The 16,568-nt window shown below is 52.4% G+C and overlaps 1 protein-coding gene across 4 annotated transcripts in view; it reads right to left on the reverse strand.

Moving 5' to 3' along the window:
- SLC6A17 (solute carrier family 6 member 17) overlaps positions 1-16,286 on the reverse strand; it is a 58,026-nt gene extending 41,740 nt beyond the window's left edge. Inside the window, exon 1 of one of the 4 annotated variants that reach the window (XM_070607863.1) lies at positions 15,784-16,286. The gene's annotated coding sequence lies outside the window, so the exon portion shown is untranslated. Of the gene's footprint in view, positions 1-14,103; positions 15,721-15,783 lie in introns of those variants that run through there. The other 3 variants (XM_070607865.1, XM_070607864.1, XM_070607866.1) reach the window with 3 other exon arrangements.
- Between the last annotated feature and the right edge of the window lie 282 nt (positions 16,287-16,568).

The raw sequence follows: 16,568 nt of genomic DNA on the forward strand, positions 1-16,568 counted from the left end.
GCCTTCTCTAGGGTCTTTCCACTCAAAATGCGGTTCATGGGCCGGTGGCATCGCTGGAGCTTGTGAGAAATACAGAATCTCAGGCCCACTCCAGACTTGCTGAATCTTTCTCTGTACTTTTACAGGATACCCGAGTGATTCAAGGGGACATTACCGTTTGCAAAAAAAAAAAAAAAAGGGGGGCTAGAGCTCTCACCGTGAAGCCCATGGACACCAGCCCCTGCGGGCTCTTCATTCCCCAGGCAGGAGCACTGGCCAGGCTGGCACCAGAGCCCTGGAGGTGTTCGCTGGCTGCCAACAAATCCTGGGTCATTGCTCAGCACTGACATTATCTGAGGCCACGGCAGCCAAGAGCCGTTCTCCATCCTTCAGTGACAGTTTTACAGCAGATAATGTCTGCACAGCACGGGCGGGGGAGGCAACCCCCCGCCCCAACACCGCTTCTGCCGTTCCTCATCTGTCTTTCACGCTTTCCCTTAAAGCAAGAAAAGCACCAAGGAAATGCGGCCTCTGAAGGATCCCAAACATTCTGCTGTTTCAAAGCACCTCCTCATTAAGGGGAGGTTGGAGGATTTAAAATTAAACATACGTCCACCCCGCCTGCAGTTGCCCTGCATCTTTCTAGGGATATAAATTACCCGGCTCTGTAATTACTTTTCTAATGGAAAGAGCTGCCTCTGGAAGCCACGCTCCTGTCTGTTCTCCTGGTATGTGTCGCCTGAACTGCACAGGCAAGGTCGCTGCGCTGCAGAAGCGCACATGGCTCCCCCTCCTGCTGGGCTTGACCCAGACTTCCTGGCTGACTCCAGCAAACACCTGACCTTCAAAGGGACCTGGCCAGCCAGATCCTGTTACACACGTAACAAAGCCGGGAAGCCTGGCAGATGGGGACAACTGTCCATGCTGGTCTGTGGGGTTAGCCAGCCCTCCCCAGGCCTTGGACCGCAACAGTGGGTGACACTTCCCTGACCTCCTCATCCAAGGGGAATAGTAAGTCTTTAGTGACTGTCTCCTTCCACTCCAGGAATAGTCAGGGTCTTGGGCTTTGGCATGCCTGGGAGAGAGCCAGCCTGCCCAAAAGACCTCAGAATTCCTCATAAGGAGCACAGTTTTCTGTTAAGACTCCACTTCACAGTGGGTCAGCTGAACAGCCCCTTGCATCCTGGAGGGTGCCCCAAGGTGAGATTATGTGTCTGTGTACCCTTCACCCCTCAGCCTCCCCAGGGCTGCTAGTCTGCCCAAGCTACACAAGCAAGTGGTGTGTAGGAGGTGTGGAATGGGGAGGCCTGTGTTCTTATCTGGGCTGCCAGGATGAGCCACCTCCCCACCCCCCCACCCAACCCCAGTCAGCAGGTCCCTGACCCCAGGGCACTCAAATGGAGAAAACTTAAGCTAGATGCAGTGGCTGCTTGTGTAGCTACCCCACATCCCCTACAGCTTCCATCAAGAGCTTTTATTAAAAACTAGAGCTGGGGAGAAGACTCGGGGTCCCTCGGCAGATGGCAATCACCAGGACGCCCCAGCTCAGAGACTCTGCCCAGGTACTCTTCCTGCAGCGGGATCTGATCAGAACAATCTGCAATGTATTAGGGATGATTTACTGCTCATCACGCCACCACCGGAGAAAAGCAGAGGGGAGTCTGCAAGAATGCAGAATTTCTCTTGACGCTGACCAATTGGAGAACATGCTTCCCCAGAAATAGCCTCGTGATAGCAGCTAGGGTCACCAACATGAGAAGGGGCTGGGGGGGGGGGGTGGGAAAGAGGCGGGGAGGGGACAGCATCATTTTAAACTAGGAGGACGCAAGGACAATTAGCACATTCTGGTAAAGCCAGAGGATACCCACAGCAGCATCACGGAAACCACAAGCATCAGCTCAATCTGAGCGGCTTCCTTCCTAAGATATCACTGATGTGCGTGAGCACCCTTCACTCGCAGATGGGGGCCTAGGGGCCTCCTGGACCATCAGGTTTGCAGGATGCAAAGTGCTGGTGCAAACTTGCAAGCTTGAGGCACTGGGTTGGGTTGCAATCATGACTGGGACCCTCTGTGCCCAATGAATAGGCTCAGGTAACAAGAGAGTCTGACAGCATATTAAAGCTTGAGGGACTCTAGCAACATTCTCATTTTATATGGGAGGAAACTGAGGCCCAGAGAGAGGAAGTGGATTGCCCAAAACCACTAGGTTGGACTCAGCAGGGGGGTGGGACACAGGAAGAAGACAGTTGGCTGTGGTGGTGGAGGGCAGGGGCTTTGAGGTCAGACAGACCTGGGTTTGAGAGCTCCCTTCAGTCATTCATTCATTCACTCATTCATTCACTCACTCATTTGACGTACATTTACCGAGTCCCTTCTCTGTACGAGGCTCTGTGCTAGGTGTGAGGGATACAGCAGCAAACAAAATCAGCAGAGTTTTTCCTCTTGTGGAGTTTATCTTTCTTGTGGAAGAGCCAGATGCTAAAGAAACATATACAATGGCCAGGGTGATGCAGGCCACACAGAGAAATAACACGGGGGGCAGGGGGCGGGTTGCAAGCTGGAGGGCTGCTATTTCATGGTCTAGAAAGGCATGCCTGAGGAGGCGACGTCTGAGCAGAGGCACTCAGGAAAGGCACAGAAGCACCGTTCCCCTAAACATAGGTAAGTCCCTCTATTTATATTTGGCCACATAAGTGCCTTGTTTCTCTCAGGAAAAGCCATAGTGAGTTTGTGGCAGGAGTGGGGTGGGGGTAGAGGGAAGCATTTTGCAACAAGCCCATCTCAGAAAAGTCCATTTTTGCTAGCAAGAATTGGCACCCCCTGAGGCCGCTGGGGCAGCACCCCACGAAGGCCAGCCCTGCTCACCTCCCCCTGGTGTCAATGCAAGGCGGGTAAAGGCTATGGATGCAGTGCCGGGTCTGGGCCCAAAGATCAGCAACATTATTACTAACAAAAACACAGCCTCATCTTAAAGTGTAGCGCTATTACTAATCAAACTATAGCCTGTAATTGTAATAGTTTGAAACCATTTAGAAACATCTTTTACACAGTCTAGGATACAATATGGGGGGTGATTCTGCTCAGAAGCAGGGCTGCCTGGGATCAAACCCTCAGCTGTCGTAAGGGAATGGCAGCAGTGCCCACCTCGCAATGTTGTGGGGAGGACGGGTTGCACAGGTCTCACACGAGTACCAGCTTCTGGCAAGTGCTCACAAGTGTCACCATTCGTGTGGTCTCATTTGATTCATGCCCAGCCTGGGAAGTGAGCTGCAGCCCCGGACCAGACAGTGCATGGCTCACGTCACAGGCTGTCAGCCTTCAGGTCTCCTCACTCCTGTGCTCCCTTCATGTTTTAAAAGGGGAGATGGCAGCAGCATCTTGGAACAGCCCTCCCTCCCCACAGCCCCCAGCTCCCTGAAGCCTGGAGTCACCGGGCTGGTGAAGGGTCAGCTTTCAGACCCGGGCATGAGAATCCAACATGTACCCAGTCAACGACCCCAAAGCACTGCCCGGGTCAAGCACCAGGATCAGAGAAGGACCCATGAGGGGCTGAGTCCTCTCTGCCCTGCCAACGCAGCTGTGGAGCCAGCCACGATCCAGGCATCTGGAGGCTGGCCAAATGCTAGTCCTGACCAGCCACCAACCACCCACGCAAACTGGCACACTGCCCTGACGTCTCTGGGGCTCAGTTTCCCCGTGTGTGAAATGGGTTGGTCTGGAGAATTTGTGAGGCCTCCTTCAGCTCTGCATACATCCAGGGAGTGCCCCTCCTGCACGTGAGTATGAGCAAGGCACGATGTGCCGCAGGCACTAGACGCCACAGGTTCTGCAGCCTGGCTGTCATGCCACCCTCCGTCAGTTGAGAGCTCGCTGGGGTGCCGTGGGGATGCTTTGACAGCCAGCCCAGCTGTACCCGAATTATCCCCCTGTAGTAGCTGCGGTGGGTTGTAAAGCTGTTTTCACGAGCAGCGCCTCAGATGATCCAGCTCCACAGTACCTCCGAAAGGAATGCCTTAATTACTTAAGGCACAGTGCAAGGGGCTTGAGCGCCGAGAAAGCCCTCAGTGCCAGATCTGTCACTTAGCAACGGGTGCAGCTTCAGTTCAGAATAGCACATGTGAGAGGTGAGGACTGAACGAGTGAACTGTGAATCTTCTTAAAAAGAGAAAAAAATAGTGCAATGAGGAGACAGACAGGTAAAAATATCTCCTGCCAGAGGGCTGATGCCCCACAACTTCCCCAGCACAGCACTCAGCAGTTACCTCGAGGGGGTGGCGGATGGCTGCTCACCTGCCACCAGGGCCACCCCAGAATCCCTCCACCCTACAGCAACCAGAGAGTGGGGGAGCCTTCTGGAACACTGAAGTCAGCCCTCTGAGCACCCACCTCCTGGGGTTGGGCGTCTCTTGCTCAGGAAGGTTATACCAGGTAACTCAAGGGACGAACTCAAAGGAATCACTCCTTTCCCTAGCGAGACCCCCAGAGGAGCTAAGTGGAGAAGCTGCCTTCTTCTGGAAGCAGGTAGCCAAGGCGACTACAGACCCCACAGTGCCCCGCTTCCCGGAGCCCCTCCGGGCGCGCCTACCTTTGCTACCCTTGGGTCTCGTGGCTCTGGAAAGAGTGCTGCACATTCCTTTTTCTTTTTTCTTTTTAATTTTTATTCAATTTATTTAAACTAAAAAACAAAACAGTTCACCCATTTCTCCCATCCTCCACCTCCCCACCTCTTACAACCACTAATCTGTTCTCTGTATCAATGAGCTTGGTTTTTTTTTCAGATTCCACATACAAGAGAGATCATATGGTATCTGTCTTTCTCTGCCTGACTTGCTTCACTTAACATAATGCTCTTGAGGTCCAGCCATGTTGTTGCAAATGGCAAGATTTCATCTTTTTATGGCTGGGTAGTATTCCATTGTATATACCACATCTTCTTTATCCATTCATCCATCAGTGGACACAGGTTGTTTTCATATCTTGGCTACTGTAAATAATGCTGCAATGATCACGGTGGGGAGGAGTGCATGTATCTTTTCAAATTAGTGTTTTAATTTTCTTTGGATACATACACAATTTCTGGATCATATGGTCTATTTCTAATTTTTTGAGGAAGCTCCATACTGTTTTCCATAGTGGCTGCACCAATCTGCGTTCCCACCAACAGTGTACTGGGGTTCCACTTTCTCCACATCCGCGCCAACACTTGCTATTGCTTGTCTTTCTGATAACAGCCATTCTAACAGGTGTGAAGTGACATCTCATTGTGGTTTTGATTTTCATTTTCTTAATAATTAGTGATATTGAACATCCTTTCATGTGCCTGTTGGCCATCTGTACGTCTTCTTGGGAAAAATGTCTATTTAGATCTTGTGCCCATTTTTGAATCAGATTGGTTTCTGCTATTGAGTTGCATGAGTTTTTCATATATTTTTGATATTGGCCTCTTATCAGATATATGATTGGCGATTATTTTCTCCCATTCGGTAGGTTGCCTTTTCATTTTGTTGATGTTTTCCTTTGCTGTGCAGAAGCTTTGTAGTGTGATGTCGTCCCACTTGTTTATCTTTGTTTTTGCATGCTGCACATTCTTAAATGCAAACCTCTATAACCGGGAAGCCAGGAAGGGGCCTGGAGAAGAGGAGAGCAGCGGGAGAACGCCCAGCTCCCCCAGCCAAAAAGCTGAGGTCCAGTCCAAGACTAAGGGGTGGTGAGAAGGAAGCGAGTTTGCAGCCGTTCTCCCAGAGAGCTTGGGCTTCCCGATTTCCAAGTGACAAGTGGCTGTGGCCCAAACGGTTCTCCTAATTACCTCAGAGCCTCTGGGCTTCCACCGAGCCCAAAACAGGTCGGTCACTGTTATCAGAGATACAAATTGTCCTCCAAATGATGTTTAATTTGTTTTATTGAAACCTCTGACAGTCACCTGGGGCAATCTGCTCCTAACAGGCCCTGGCCTTCACTTGGCGGCTGCTCTCCTCGGGCTTTCTCACCCAGGACACTCTCCCTCCTTCACTCTCCATCCCAATGTCACAAAGTCCTGTCAGTGTGTCAGCTCTGTCCTCTTTCCCAGCTCAGGCCTTCTCTCTGTTAGATGCCTGCAGCCGGTTCCCAACCCCCTTCTCCTCTAGGCTCAGGGGCCCCTTCTTGAAATACCATATGGCCCCACTCCCACTGCCTGCTGCAGAGAGCCCACTGCCCTTGCTGTGGCATTTGCAGCCCCTCCACTGGGCCCCCTCCATCTCCCTGCCTCAGCTTCCATTTCTTCCCTCAGTCCATCCCCCACTCTCTCAGCAGAAATCCCTCCCCATCCTCTGCCTACTGAAGCTTCCAGTCTTTGAAGGTCCAGCTGGAGGCCTGCCCTCTCGCCTCCATGACACCTTCCGCAATTCCTCAAGTGAGAATTAATATCCTTTTCTCTCTCCTTCTCAGAACACTCAGGAAATACTATTTTACACTGTTACCATTTGACTTGCTAGTTGTTTATATGCCTGATTCCTTTTCTAAACACAAAGCTCCCTGAGGGCAGGAGCTAAGGTGCATTCAGCTTTGTGTCCACTCTCCATTGCCCCCGGCGCAGCCAGTGCCTGGCACACATAGGACAGAACACAGTACTTAGAGAGTTTCCAGGGTCCCTGCCTTCCCACCCTCCAAGAACAACCTGCTCCCTATGTCGAAATCTGAACCACTGCCTTCACATTTGAAACAAAGAGGCAGGGGCGAAAAGCTAACAGATCTGACCAGAGAGACACTGAAACCTAGCAGAAGTCTGCACACCCCATCCGGGGATGGTGGGGGGGACGGCTCTAATTGAGTGCAGCCCTGCAGCACATGTGGGGAGGACCCCACGACTTGGAGGCAGCTTTCTGTTGCGTATTCATCTGTAAAATAAGGATCAGTGCTCATCTACCATTGCATCTGGTTACCACATGGATAGAAGGAGAAAGAGAAAGAAAAGCTTACTGAGAAAAAATAAACAGAACAGTAATTTCTGACTCCATTTCACAGATTTGCTGGGTTTTATTTTGGTCTCCCATCCATCTCTCCAGTGACACCATCTTTGCTTCTGCAAGGCCAAAGCCTGGAATCTTACTATTACAAGTGCTCAATAAATATGATATAAATGAAGTGAATCAACGAATTGATGCATTTTGAACTCCCCAAATTTTCTAGAGTTTGATGTAATTTCCAACTTCAAATTTTTCCCATTTTCTGATCCCAAGAACATCTGATGCCCAGGACGCCCCAAGCAGCAGTTTAAAGCTAAGGTAAATGAGAAGCCCAGCCATTGTTCACTGACCTTCTGCCTCTTATAAAGGAGCCACGATTTGTGCCTCACCTTCTCCACTTTGTAGACAGGATCCATCCTCAACTCAGAGAAATAAATACTGGATGGGCACAGTCTTGGCACAGAGCATTCCACGGGCTGGTAGACCGTTCCAAACAACACTCAAAGGAGCCAGTGGGATCTTCTGCAGCCCGTCTCAGCTCCCTGTTGCATTTGCCAAACATGTTCTCTGCAGTCAGTATTTTGTTTTCTTAGTCAAGGAAGAAGGGAACTGGGAAAAGGGGCAGATGGTCCCGAGGGGGAGGAACTGGCACTGGGAAATGTGACCAGGGCTGGTGCAAACCAGCTCTCTTGGTTCAGCCTCACCATTTTAGGTGAGGGGGACACACACGCCCAGTGGGTGTGTGAGCAAGAGCAGCACCATCGCTGTCCCACAGGTACATTCTCTCTTGTACTAGAATGGAGGCGCTGAGGGGACTTCTGAAGGCAGGGTGGAGTGCAGTAATAATACCAAGGACAAGCACAGTGTACAGGCGCTACTTCTTGAGGGCTGACTCCATAACAGCCACTGCGCTAAGCAGCCATTATCTCCTTTAACCCTGCCAATAATCCTATGAGGTTGGTACCACTGTTGTTCCCAATGAAGAGGTAGAGGCTAAGAGCAATAAATTACCTATGTTCATTGAACTTAAGACCCTTGGATGCTGGCACTTTCTTGAAGTTACCAGAAAGGGTCAATGGAAAGATTTTACTCAACTAGGTCACCACCGCCACCTGACCAACAGCTGCTTTGAGTCACTGTTGACTGCATGTCATGTCCTGATTTTAAGATGTGACAGTGCGCAAAAATAAGCATCTTGGAATTGATGAAATAATGCACACAGTCAAAAAGTGAAGGCCCTGGTCCACACCAATGCACTCTGATGCCAGAAGCTGCCTCACAACCACAACATATCACAGAAAGATCCCAGGTTTCAGAGCCAGGGAAACCTGGATCTGAGTCCTGCTGCCACTTACTAGCTGTGAGTCTTTGGGAAAGTACACAACCTTGCTTGGTTTCAGCTTCTGGACCTGAAAAGATGGAGATGAAGGCTCTGACCTCACGAAGTTGTCATGAGGATGAAATGAGATAACAGGCTGGGGGCATGCCATAATCCAGCCCCTTCATGCGAGAACATGGGGGAAATGGCCTCAAACCATAGCACAGCCACCCACTGTCCCACGATGCCCTGGAACAGGTGTGTAACAAGCACGCTGGTGCCCAAGGACATGGGAGGCTGGCAGGACACAGGGGCTCAGTGCTTCAACTGACTTCCCACTTCCCTCCTGGGCTGGGAGGAGAATGGAGCCCAGAGACTCCTGCAAAGTCAAGATACTGCTGAAATTTGGGACTTTAAAAATTCCTCTCTCTATTTCCCCCTCCCCTCCTCCCTCCTTCCTTTCCTTTACTTCCTTCAGCAATATTTACTGTACACTAACGATGCACAGGCCCTGTTCTAGTCCAGCAGGGAACAGAGCAAACAATGTCCCTGCCTGGGGGATTCATATTCTAGTGCAGAGGGACAACTAAAAATCAGGCAAATATACAATCAATAGTGTGTATATAGGCATATACTATATCTGTAGTACATATAAAGATATCAAGTAAATCTATAACATAGAGTATGAGGCGATGGGGTGAGGCAGGGATGCTGCAGGATGCTAACAGGAAGCAGGGGAGGGATGTGACCCGACTCTTTTAAAAGGCATCACCGTAGGACAAGTGAGGAGACAGGAGGGTAGGCAAGAGATGATAGTGAGCCAGGCCAGGTGGTGGATGAGGGTGAGGTTTTAAAGAGTGAGGGAAACAGAGGAGCCCAGGGCCCATCAGGTCCCAGACAGGTAGAAGACTCATGAGATTGTCCCAGTTTGGAAAAAGAAATTAAAAAAAAAAAATCAGATGTGAAAAGAAAAAATCCAGGAGCAACACCATGAAAGCCTCACTCCCTTCTTTCCTAATTCACAGGAGGCCCACAGTGGTGATGGATGGGTCCTCATTGCATCTGCCCAAATCCTCTGGTCTGGATTTTCTTAAAGCCATTATTTTGTCTTGTCTCAGAGACAGAGGGACTCAAGGGTGTCCAATTACCTAAGTTACCCACCCAACCAAGTGAAGAGCACTTGAAGGAGCAGTGAGCAGAAACCTTTAATTACAGTCCTGACGTGCTGTCTCTCTCCTGAGAACCAGAGAGTCTGTGCCTCTTCCCTCAATCGCCTTCAGTGAGCTTTGGGGAGGGGCGGGCGGGAAAGCACTCCCGTGGGGAACAAGTCACGGGACCACTGAGACCACAGCGAAGGTGGCAAACATGCTGAGGACCTCCTGGGCTTACATATGTTATTTATCCCCCTAACCACTCAGGATAAAATATAATCCTCACTTTACAGATGAAGAAGCCTAGGCTAAAAGAAGATCACTATCGTGTACAAGATTACCCAGTCATGAAGGGGAAGAGAGGGACTCCAACTGTGGTCTCCCAAACTCTGTAGTCAACGTTCCTCCTGATAGGCTGGTGCTTACCAATCTTTTGCATGTGGTGACACACAGAGAAGAGAAGATTGATATGGTACACTGGGGGAAAAGGAGGAAGCCCCACCACCCTGGGCCACAGCAGGCTACTCCAAGGGATGAAGGCATCATTATTCCTGGGCCACATGCTACCATCTGTGGCACTGGTTAGGAAAGTTCTCCAAAGTACCATGCTGCATGGCAAACTGATAGACCTGAGTCTCATTCGGCAAGTCAGCGGGGGGCCGAGTTCATCTACCACCGTCTCTCGCCGAGGTCAGGAGCTTCCTCACTCAGCCAGATCCTTTCCCAAAGCCAAAGACGTAATGCAATTTGGGGAACAAGTCAAGGAGATTCCTTCCAGCTGTTCTAAAGGTGTTCCCAATTATTAGCAGGCAGGTTGTCTCAGTGGTGTGCCAGGACCGTGGACAGCACCCAACAGGCCATTTGGGGGAGCCTGTGCTGGGTTGCCCAGCAGAGGCGCACCCAGTCTCCTTCCCTTAGGTGCCCCAGAGAAAGGGCGGTCTATGTCTTCACTGAATACTCACCTGGCAGCATCTGCTAGAGCCACTTCTCCAAGTGCCTGTTCACATGTCTTGAAAGGGAGCTTTATCACATAGCACTCCCGACTGGAGTAGAATTTAAAACCAAAGGAGCCCAGGAGTCTTATAATTAAAGAGAAGAAGCAACCAGCAGGAACTTGGGGTGTGGACCAATGAATTCTACTTGCAGGTGAAAGAATAGGTGGAAAATTAGTGGTGCACAGAATCCAGCAGAAATTCTAATTAAACCAGTAATTAGAAATGATGGACTACAGGGAGAGCACCTCATTATCTTCAAATGAACTGCAAGTAGGCTCTGGAAGACGGAGTGGCAGCTCAGTGGGACAACTGCAGCTGATGAGTAGAGCCCAGGGCCTGGGAGCCGGGGCATTATTTCCTCTGGCCCCACACTTGCCCCACCCTCACTCCACAAGAGGCCACAGGGCAAACAGGGCTTTAAGTCTCAGCTCCCAGGTTGGGGCCACAGGCTGCCCAGGACTCGCCTGACCCAGACTTATTTTCTAACAAAATATACCTGGTTGTGAACGTGAGAATAATTTAGGACAGTAATCCATCTTGCATCTGAGTTTATGTTCTCACATGTGAATTTTCTATACACAGCAAATACCTAATTTTTTTTAAATAACTGGATTTGTCCAGAGATGAACAATGTTTTAATTTTAAAAATTACTAATGGGGGTGGGGGTGTGTAGAATGATCAAAGGACAAAATGGCTGCCTATGGAGCAAGGGTTTCTGGGAAGACCTCTTTGTCTGCTGCGGGTGGGAGAGCATTAACGCACCCTCACTTACAGGAACTTCCCCACCATGATCAAAGGTGGTTCAGAGGTGCTGGGCAGGCTAGGACACTATGAGCCTGTTCCTCCAGGGATGGCAATTTCTCATAGAGAAAAGGGACAGGGAAGCAGGAGGAATCAGATGCCAAGTTTCCCAGAACAGCCAAGGACATAAGTGGCAGAGTCCCAAGAGTGAGGAGAGAGCAGGCCCTCCACGGACAAGACCAGGAAGCAAGCAGCATCCCTGGGAGCAGCCCATGTCAGCAGCCACTGTGAATAACCTGGGAGTGCTAGTGGCTTTGCTCCGGGGTCTGGGACCTCATCAGAAACTGCTGCTGGTCCCTGGCACACACTCTCCAGCACAGAAACCTGACACCCCAGAGCTCCCACCAGTGACTGGCTGTCCTTGATTCTGCAGATGCAGAAATCCCCACAGCAATGTCCAATCTGCTCTGCCTCCTCCCTCACTGCTCCCAGCACCAACCTCTGACCTGGACAAACTTTAAGGATATGAGGTCAGGGGTGGTAGAGGTCAGGAAGAGAAAGACAGACAGAACAGTAGAGCACCAAGATGGAGCCTGGGATCTTCTTCTGGATTCCAGCCCACCCAGCACCACATTCCATATTCCCCAAGCCTTGAAAGTTTACATATCTTCATTCTCTACCAATTTCCCATTGGTGGAGGCCCCTTTCCCCCTTTCTCAGGGAACCAGCTGAAAGAACTGGACCCACAGGGTTAGACAGCCTCATTTGTGTAAATGCCTAGGTTGTCAGCAAACATTTATCAAGAAGTTGTTATGGAGCCAAACCCTGATGGCCTAGTGGTTAAAGTTTGGTACACTCCACTTTGGCGGCCCAGGTTTGCTTCCCGGGTGCAGAACCACACCACTTGTCTGTCAGTGGCCATGCTGTAGCAGCAGTTCACATAGAAGAACCGGAAGAACTTACAACTATACACAACTATGTACTGGGGCTTTGGTGAGGGTGAAGGAAGAAAAAAAAAGGAGGAAGATTGGTAACAGATGTTAGCTTAGGGTGAATCTTACCCTGCAAAAGGAAAAAAAAAAGCACTCCTTACTTCTCTAAGAAGTGATTTCTCTAAAAAAAAAAAAAAAAAAGGAAGAAGTTATTATGGATCCACATCACATAGTGATTAAGCGCATGAAGTTTGGAATCAGACAGGCCTGAGTTCAAATTCTCAGGTTGCCACTGACTACTTGTGTGACCTGAGCAAATTATTTAGCATCTCTGAACCTCAAGTCCCACATCTGTAAGTGCAGATAGCAATCTGTCTCCTGGGATTGTAGTGAAGATTAAATCAGATGGTGTATGAATATAGCATTTAGCACAGTGCAGAAGCCTCAATAAAAACCTGGATATTATCGCTGTCTGCCAAGCATGGCGTGAGCTGCCAGAATCCAGAACTGCACTCATCTCCCTAAGAGCAGGAAAAGTAAGCATTTCCCCACAGGTCACAGTCCCACCCAAGTTCGGGACAGTGCACTGACACAGATCAACCCGTGGTACCATCCTTCTGACCTCTGGAAGCCTGGGACACCAGTCAGGGCAGGTTGATGTGAAAGGACTTTGTAGGACCTGAGTATCAGAGTTTTCCCATCCTCGTGCTCCAGATGTTTGGCTGTGAGGACTTCTTGCAGTCCAGCCTGGCAGCAAGTGATAATTCAGACGTGGCTCTAGGAAAAAAGCCCAGATCCATCTTCCCATTAAACTATTCTACTGCTTATCTTAGCAGCTTTCAAAGGATTAATGACGAATTGTCCTGCTGCAGCAAACCGGGCCAGCAAAGGAGCACGAGGGAAGGGAAGAGGCGCAGGCAGAAATAATATACTCCTCAGGAATCCTCTCATCTCTGTCTTTACCAACCTTGGAATTTGCTCCCCGAACCAATGGGGAGGGCATTGATTCCAGGGTGCATGTACCACATGCACACACACACACGCATACACGCATACACACATGCACAGGCACACATGCATACAGATATGCACACACGAATACACATGTGCATGCACACATACAGACATGCACACACATATACATTCGCAGTAGCACACATACATTCCCAGTCCCCTGGGTCAGCACGGCCTCTTTCCTGCTGCACTAGGGATCCCCTCATTTCAGCTCAGCACCAAACTGAGACACATTACAGAAGGAGGGAGCAAGGCACCCATGACCCTTCAGGAAAGGCGGGAGACACACTCCTCTCCTCTCCAGGAAAGGCCAGCCTCGCCTCTCCCGGACAGTTCTCTTGCAGCTCCCAGCTCCATCATGGATAGGACAGGTGGGGAGGAGGATGGCAACCTGGATCAAAGGGCAGGGCCCCCTGAAATCCATCCAGCAGGTGCTGCAACTTGGGCGCAGGCCACACTCCTGAGCAACCCCAAGAAGTCAAGGTCTGTGCTGGAGTCTCGCCCTGGAGCTGTTGCAGGCAGCTGAGGGCACCCAGCAAACCAGCACAGCCCTGCCCACCGCCCCCACCCCATCCTGCATCGCCCTGTTCTTACTCAGGCTTCCTCATTCCCCTATTTCAACCTAAGCGTTGGAAATAGGTCAGTTTGAAGCCGAGTTATGGGTCCTTCTCAACCACATGGGAAGCCCTGCCACTTCCATTTGTTTCCACACTCCCTCTCACATCAAGGAACAAGGACAGAGCCTAAGAGTCACCTCTGGTTAAGGTCCATAAGGAAAGGGGTGGGAACTAACATTTAATGAGCATCTGCGACGGGTCCAGCACTGCACTCAAAATAAGCCACCAGAAAAGGCAGCGCAGGCATCCCTGTTGTACAGCTGAGGAAACCAAGGCTGCAGAGGTGAAGTGACTTGCCCAAGGTCACCCTGCGATGGCACGTGGCAGAGCACTGGGCCCAATTCTGAGCACCATCACAGAGCCTCCCGAGGAGCCTCTCCTCCCACTCCCCCCAACCCAGCCCTGCTCACCTTCCTCATGGGGGCGGAGCTTCCCAGGAGGCGCGGGATCCTGAGCTCCGCTCAGCTCGCTCTGAGGACTTGCCCACCTCCGGTCAGTGGTCCCAAAGCACCGGGAGCCCAGGCCATTCCTGCTCACAAGTCCCGGTAAAGAGCTCCATTCAACTGGCAAGCAGCTGACACACGACTCCGCGTGTGACTCAGGCCAAACAAACTCACCCCAATCTGACTGGTGGGCTCGGTTTGCCTCCTGCACTGAGTCACCCTCCAGGCTGAGCTGCGGGGATTTGCTGAAACCACCTACTTAGCTACAGCTGCTCCCTTAGAGAAAAACCCAGCGGAGGAGCTGGAGCCTCTGAGGTCCCCGCGGATGGGCCACAGTCAAGGACAACCTGGAGTGACCTCAAAGCCCTCCCTGCGCAGGTGATGGGTCCGCTTCCCTGGACCAGGGGATAATGTAAGCACAGCGGCAGGCACAAGACGCCTCCACTGCTAACCTCAACTCACGCTGACCTTGTTCTCCAGACATCAGTCAGCATTTCCGCACAGCCTAGTAGTTAGGCTCCAAGTTTGGGTTGAATTCTTTTTTGGAACCATTATAGGATTTTCTTAGTTCCTGGAAGTTCCTGTAACAAGAGCACTGCCCTCAAAAGAATCTTCCTTTCGATACCACTCCCCTGTCTCCCCAACGCAGCTCCACCTGCCTCCTGTTCACAACAGAGTTGCCACAAAGGTAGGTCTGGTTCGAAATTCCCGAATCCATAGAGTCCCCTACTTCTCAAAGAAGGAAAGAGGGATGGGATCAAATTATTATCTTTTTTACATTCCATTGACGGCGACAAGGTCCTGTAAGGAGAGTGGCCTCGGGATTCCTGAACACTTGGAGCCCTGACAGGGCTGCTTGGACTTTAAAAGGAAATAGCACGCTTCCCTCCAGGGCGGCCGCGCCCCTGGGGGAGCAGGCTTCCTAGAGCACTGCGAGCATCGCTTGAAAGCCCGGCGCACACAGGTATAAAAGTGGCCGAGGCCTCTCTTCCGAGGCGGCGCCCCCTCCAGACCTGCACCCCGCGCACGTCCCCCATCTCCGCCATTCCGTTCCCGGATGCGCTTCCCTCAGGGAGGATGGGCTCCCCGCTAGCTCCGAATTCAGCGAGGATCAACCCCAGGACGGGAAATTAAATATTCATCTTGGGCGTGAGCGCTCTGCTTCTCCTGCCAATGTTACTGTCAAGGTCACGGGCCTGAAGCCGAGCGGCTGGGGCTGGGGTCTCCAGCCGCTCAACAGCCTCCCCGCGGGAACTGCGCCCTGGACGCGCAGCTTCAGAAGGCGAAATCGGCCGGGCCTCCTCCCTGGTCCTCTGCGGGCGATTGTCCCTGCAGCTCAGCCCGATTACCTCCGGAGTTCTCGGGCCCTCCTGAGCCCGGGAAGCTGGAGCCCAGTGCCCAACCCATGCGCGCTGCGCTAAGCACCCCCGATGCGCCGGAGGAGCGCCAGCCTCCGGGCTCCGTCGCCAGGCAACAGCGGCTGGAGCGGCAGGAGGAGCCCTGGGCCCGCGCAGGGCCGGGCGGATACCCGGGCAGCGCCGCCTCGCACCTCCGTCCTTAGGCCTCCCTGGCTGGGGCGGGGCCGCAACAGCTAAAGTTGCGGTGGCTGACCCGGTAAAGGCAGGCTGGGCGCGGCAGGCGACTCACCTGTCCCGCGTGGTTCGTCCCCCGGACTTGTCCGCTGCACTCCGACGGGGCAGCTGCAGTCGCCCTCGGGTCGCGGGCACACAGCCTTTCCCACGAGGAGCCCGAGGGTGGCGGCGACGGGCCCTGGCAGGGGCTGGGAGGGGAGCCGGAGCTGCGCACCCGCGCACGCGACTCTGCTCACTCCTCACTCCCTCCCTCGCCACCGGTCCTGGCCCGTCTCCCGCCCGCCGCGCGCGCTCAGGCCTAGGGGGAGCAGCCCAGGGACCAGTTTCCGAGGCGAAGGGAGCGCGTGGGGGCTGCTGGCGCCGGGGCCGAGTGTCACCCTCCCTGAGCTCTGGCTGCGCCGGCTCTGCGGAGCGGAACGGAGCTGGGAGGAGCGCAGCGCGCACTGTTCCCTCGCTTTCCGAAAGGCCACCCTGGCGGCGGGGCGCCGTGACGCAGGCTTGACTCACGCGCGGGCCCGCGTCAGTGCGAGGCTCTGGGGCCGCGATCGAGGCTCTAATGGCCGACGCAGGCGGAGGAGGTGGGCAGAGGGAGGGTGAGGGGCTGTCCCCGGAGCAGCCTCTTGAGGCCCTCGGGCAAGGGACCCAGACTCTGGAGCGGCGTCACCAGGGCTTCTGCCCTAGAGAGGAACGGGGCCCCACTGGCCAAGGGCCTCCTAAGCCCTGGTCCTCCCTTCCTTCACCTTTTCAGGCCCATCTCTTTTGGCCCTCCTTCATGAACTCAATCCCACCCAAAGTGGTTATTCCCCCTGCCCTAGCCACTTCCACCTCCACGACTTTGTT

Source organism: Equus przewalskii, unplaced genomic scaffold (assembly GCF_037783145.1).
Source record: "Equus przewalskii isolate Varuska unplaced genomic scaffold, EquPr2 ChrUn-13, whole genome shotgun sequence".
NCBI lineage: Eukaryota > Metazoa > Chordata > Mammalia > Perissodactyla > Equidae > Equus > Equus przewalskii.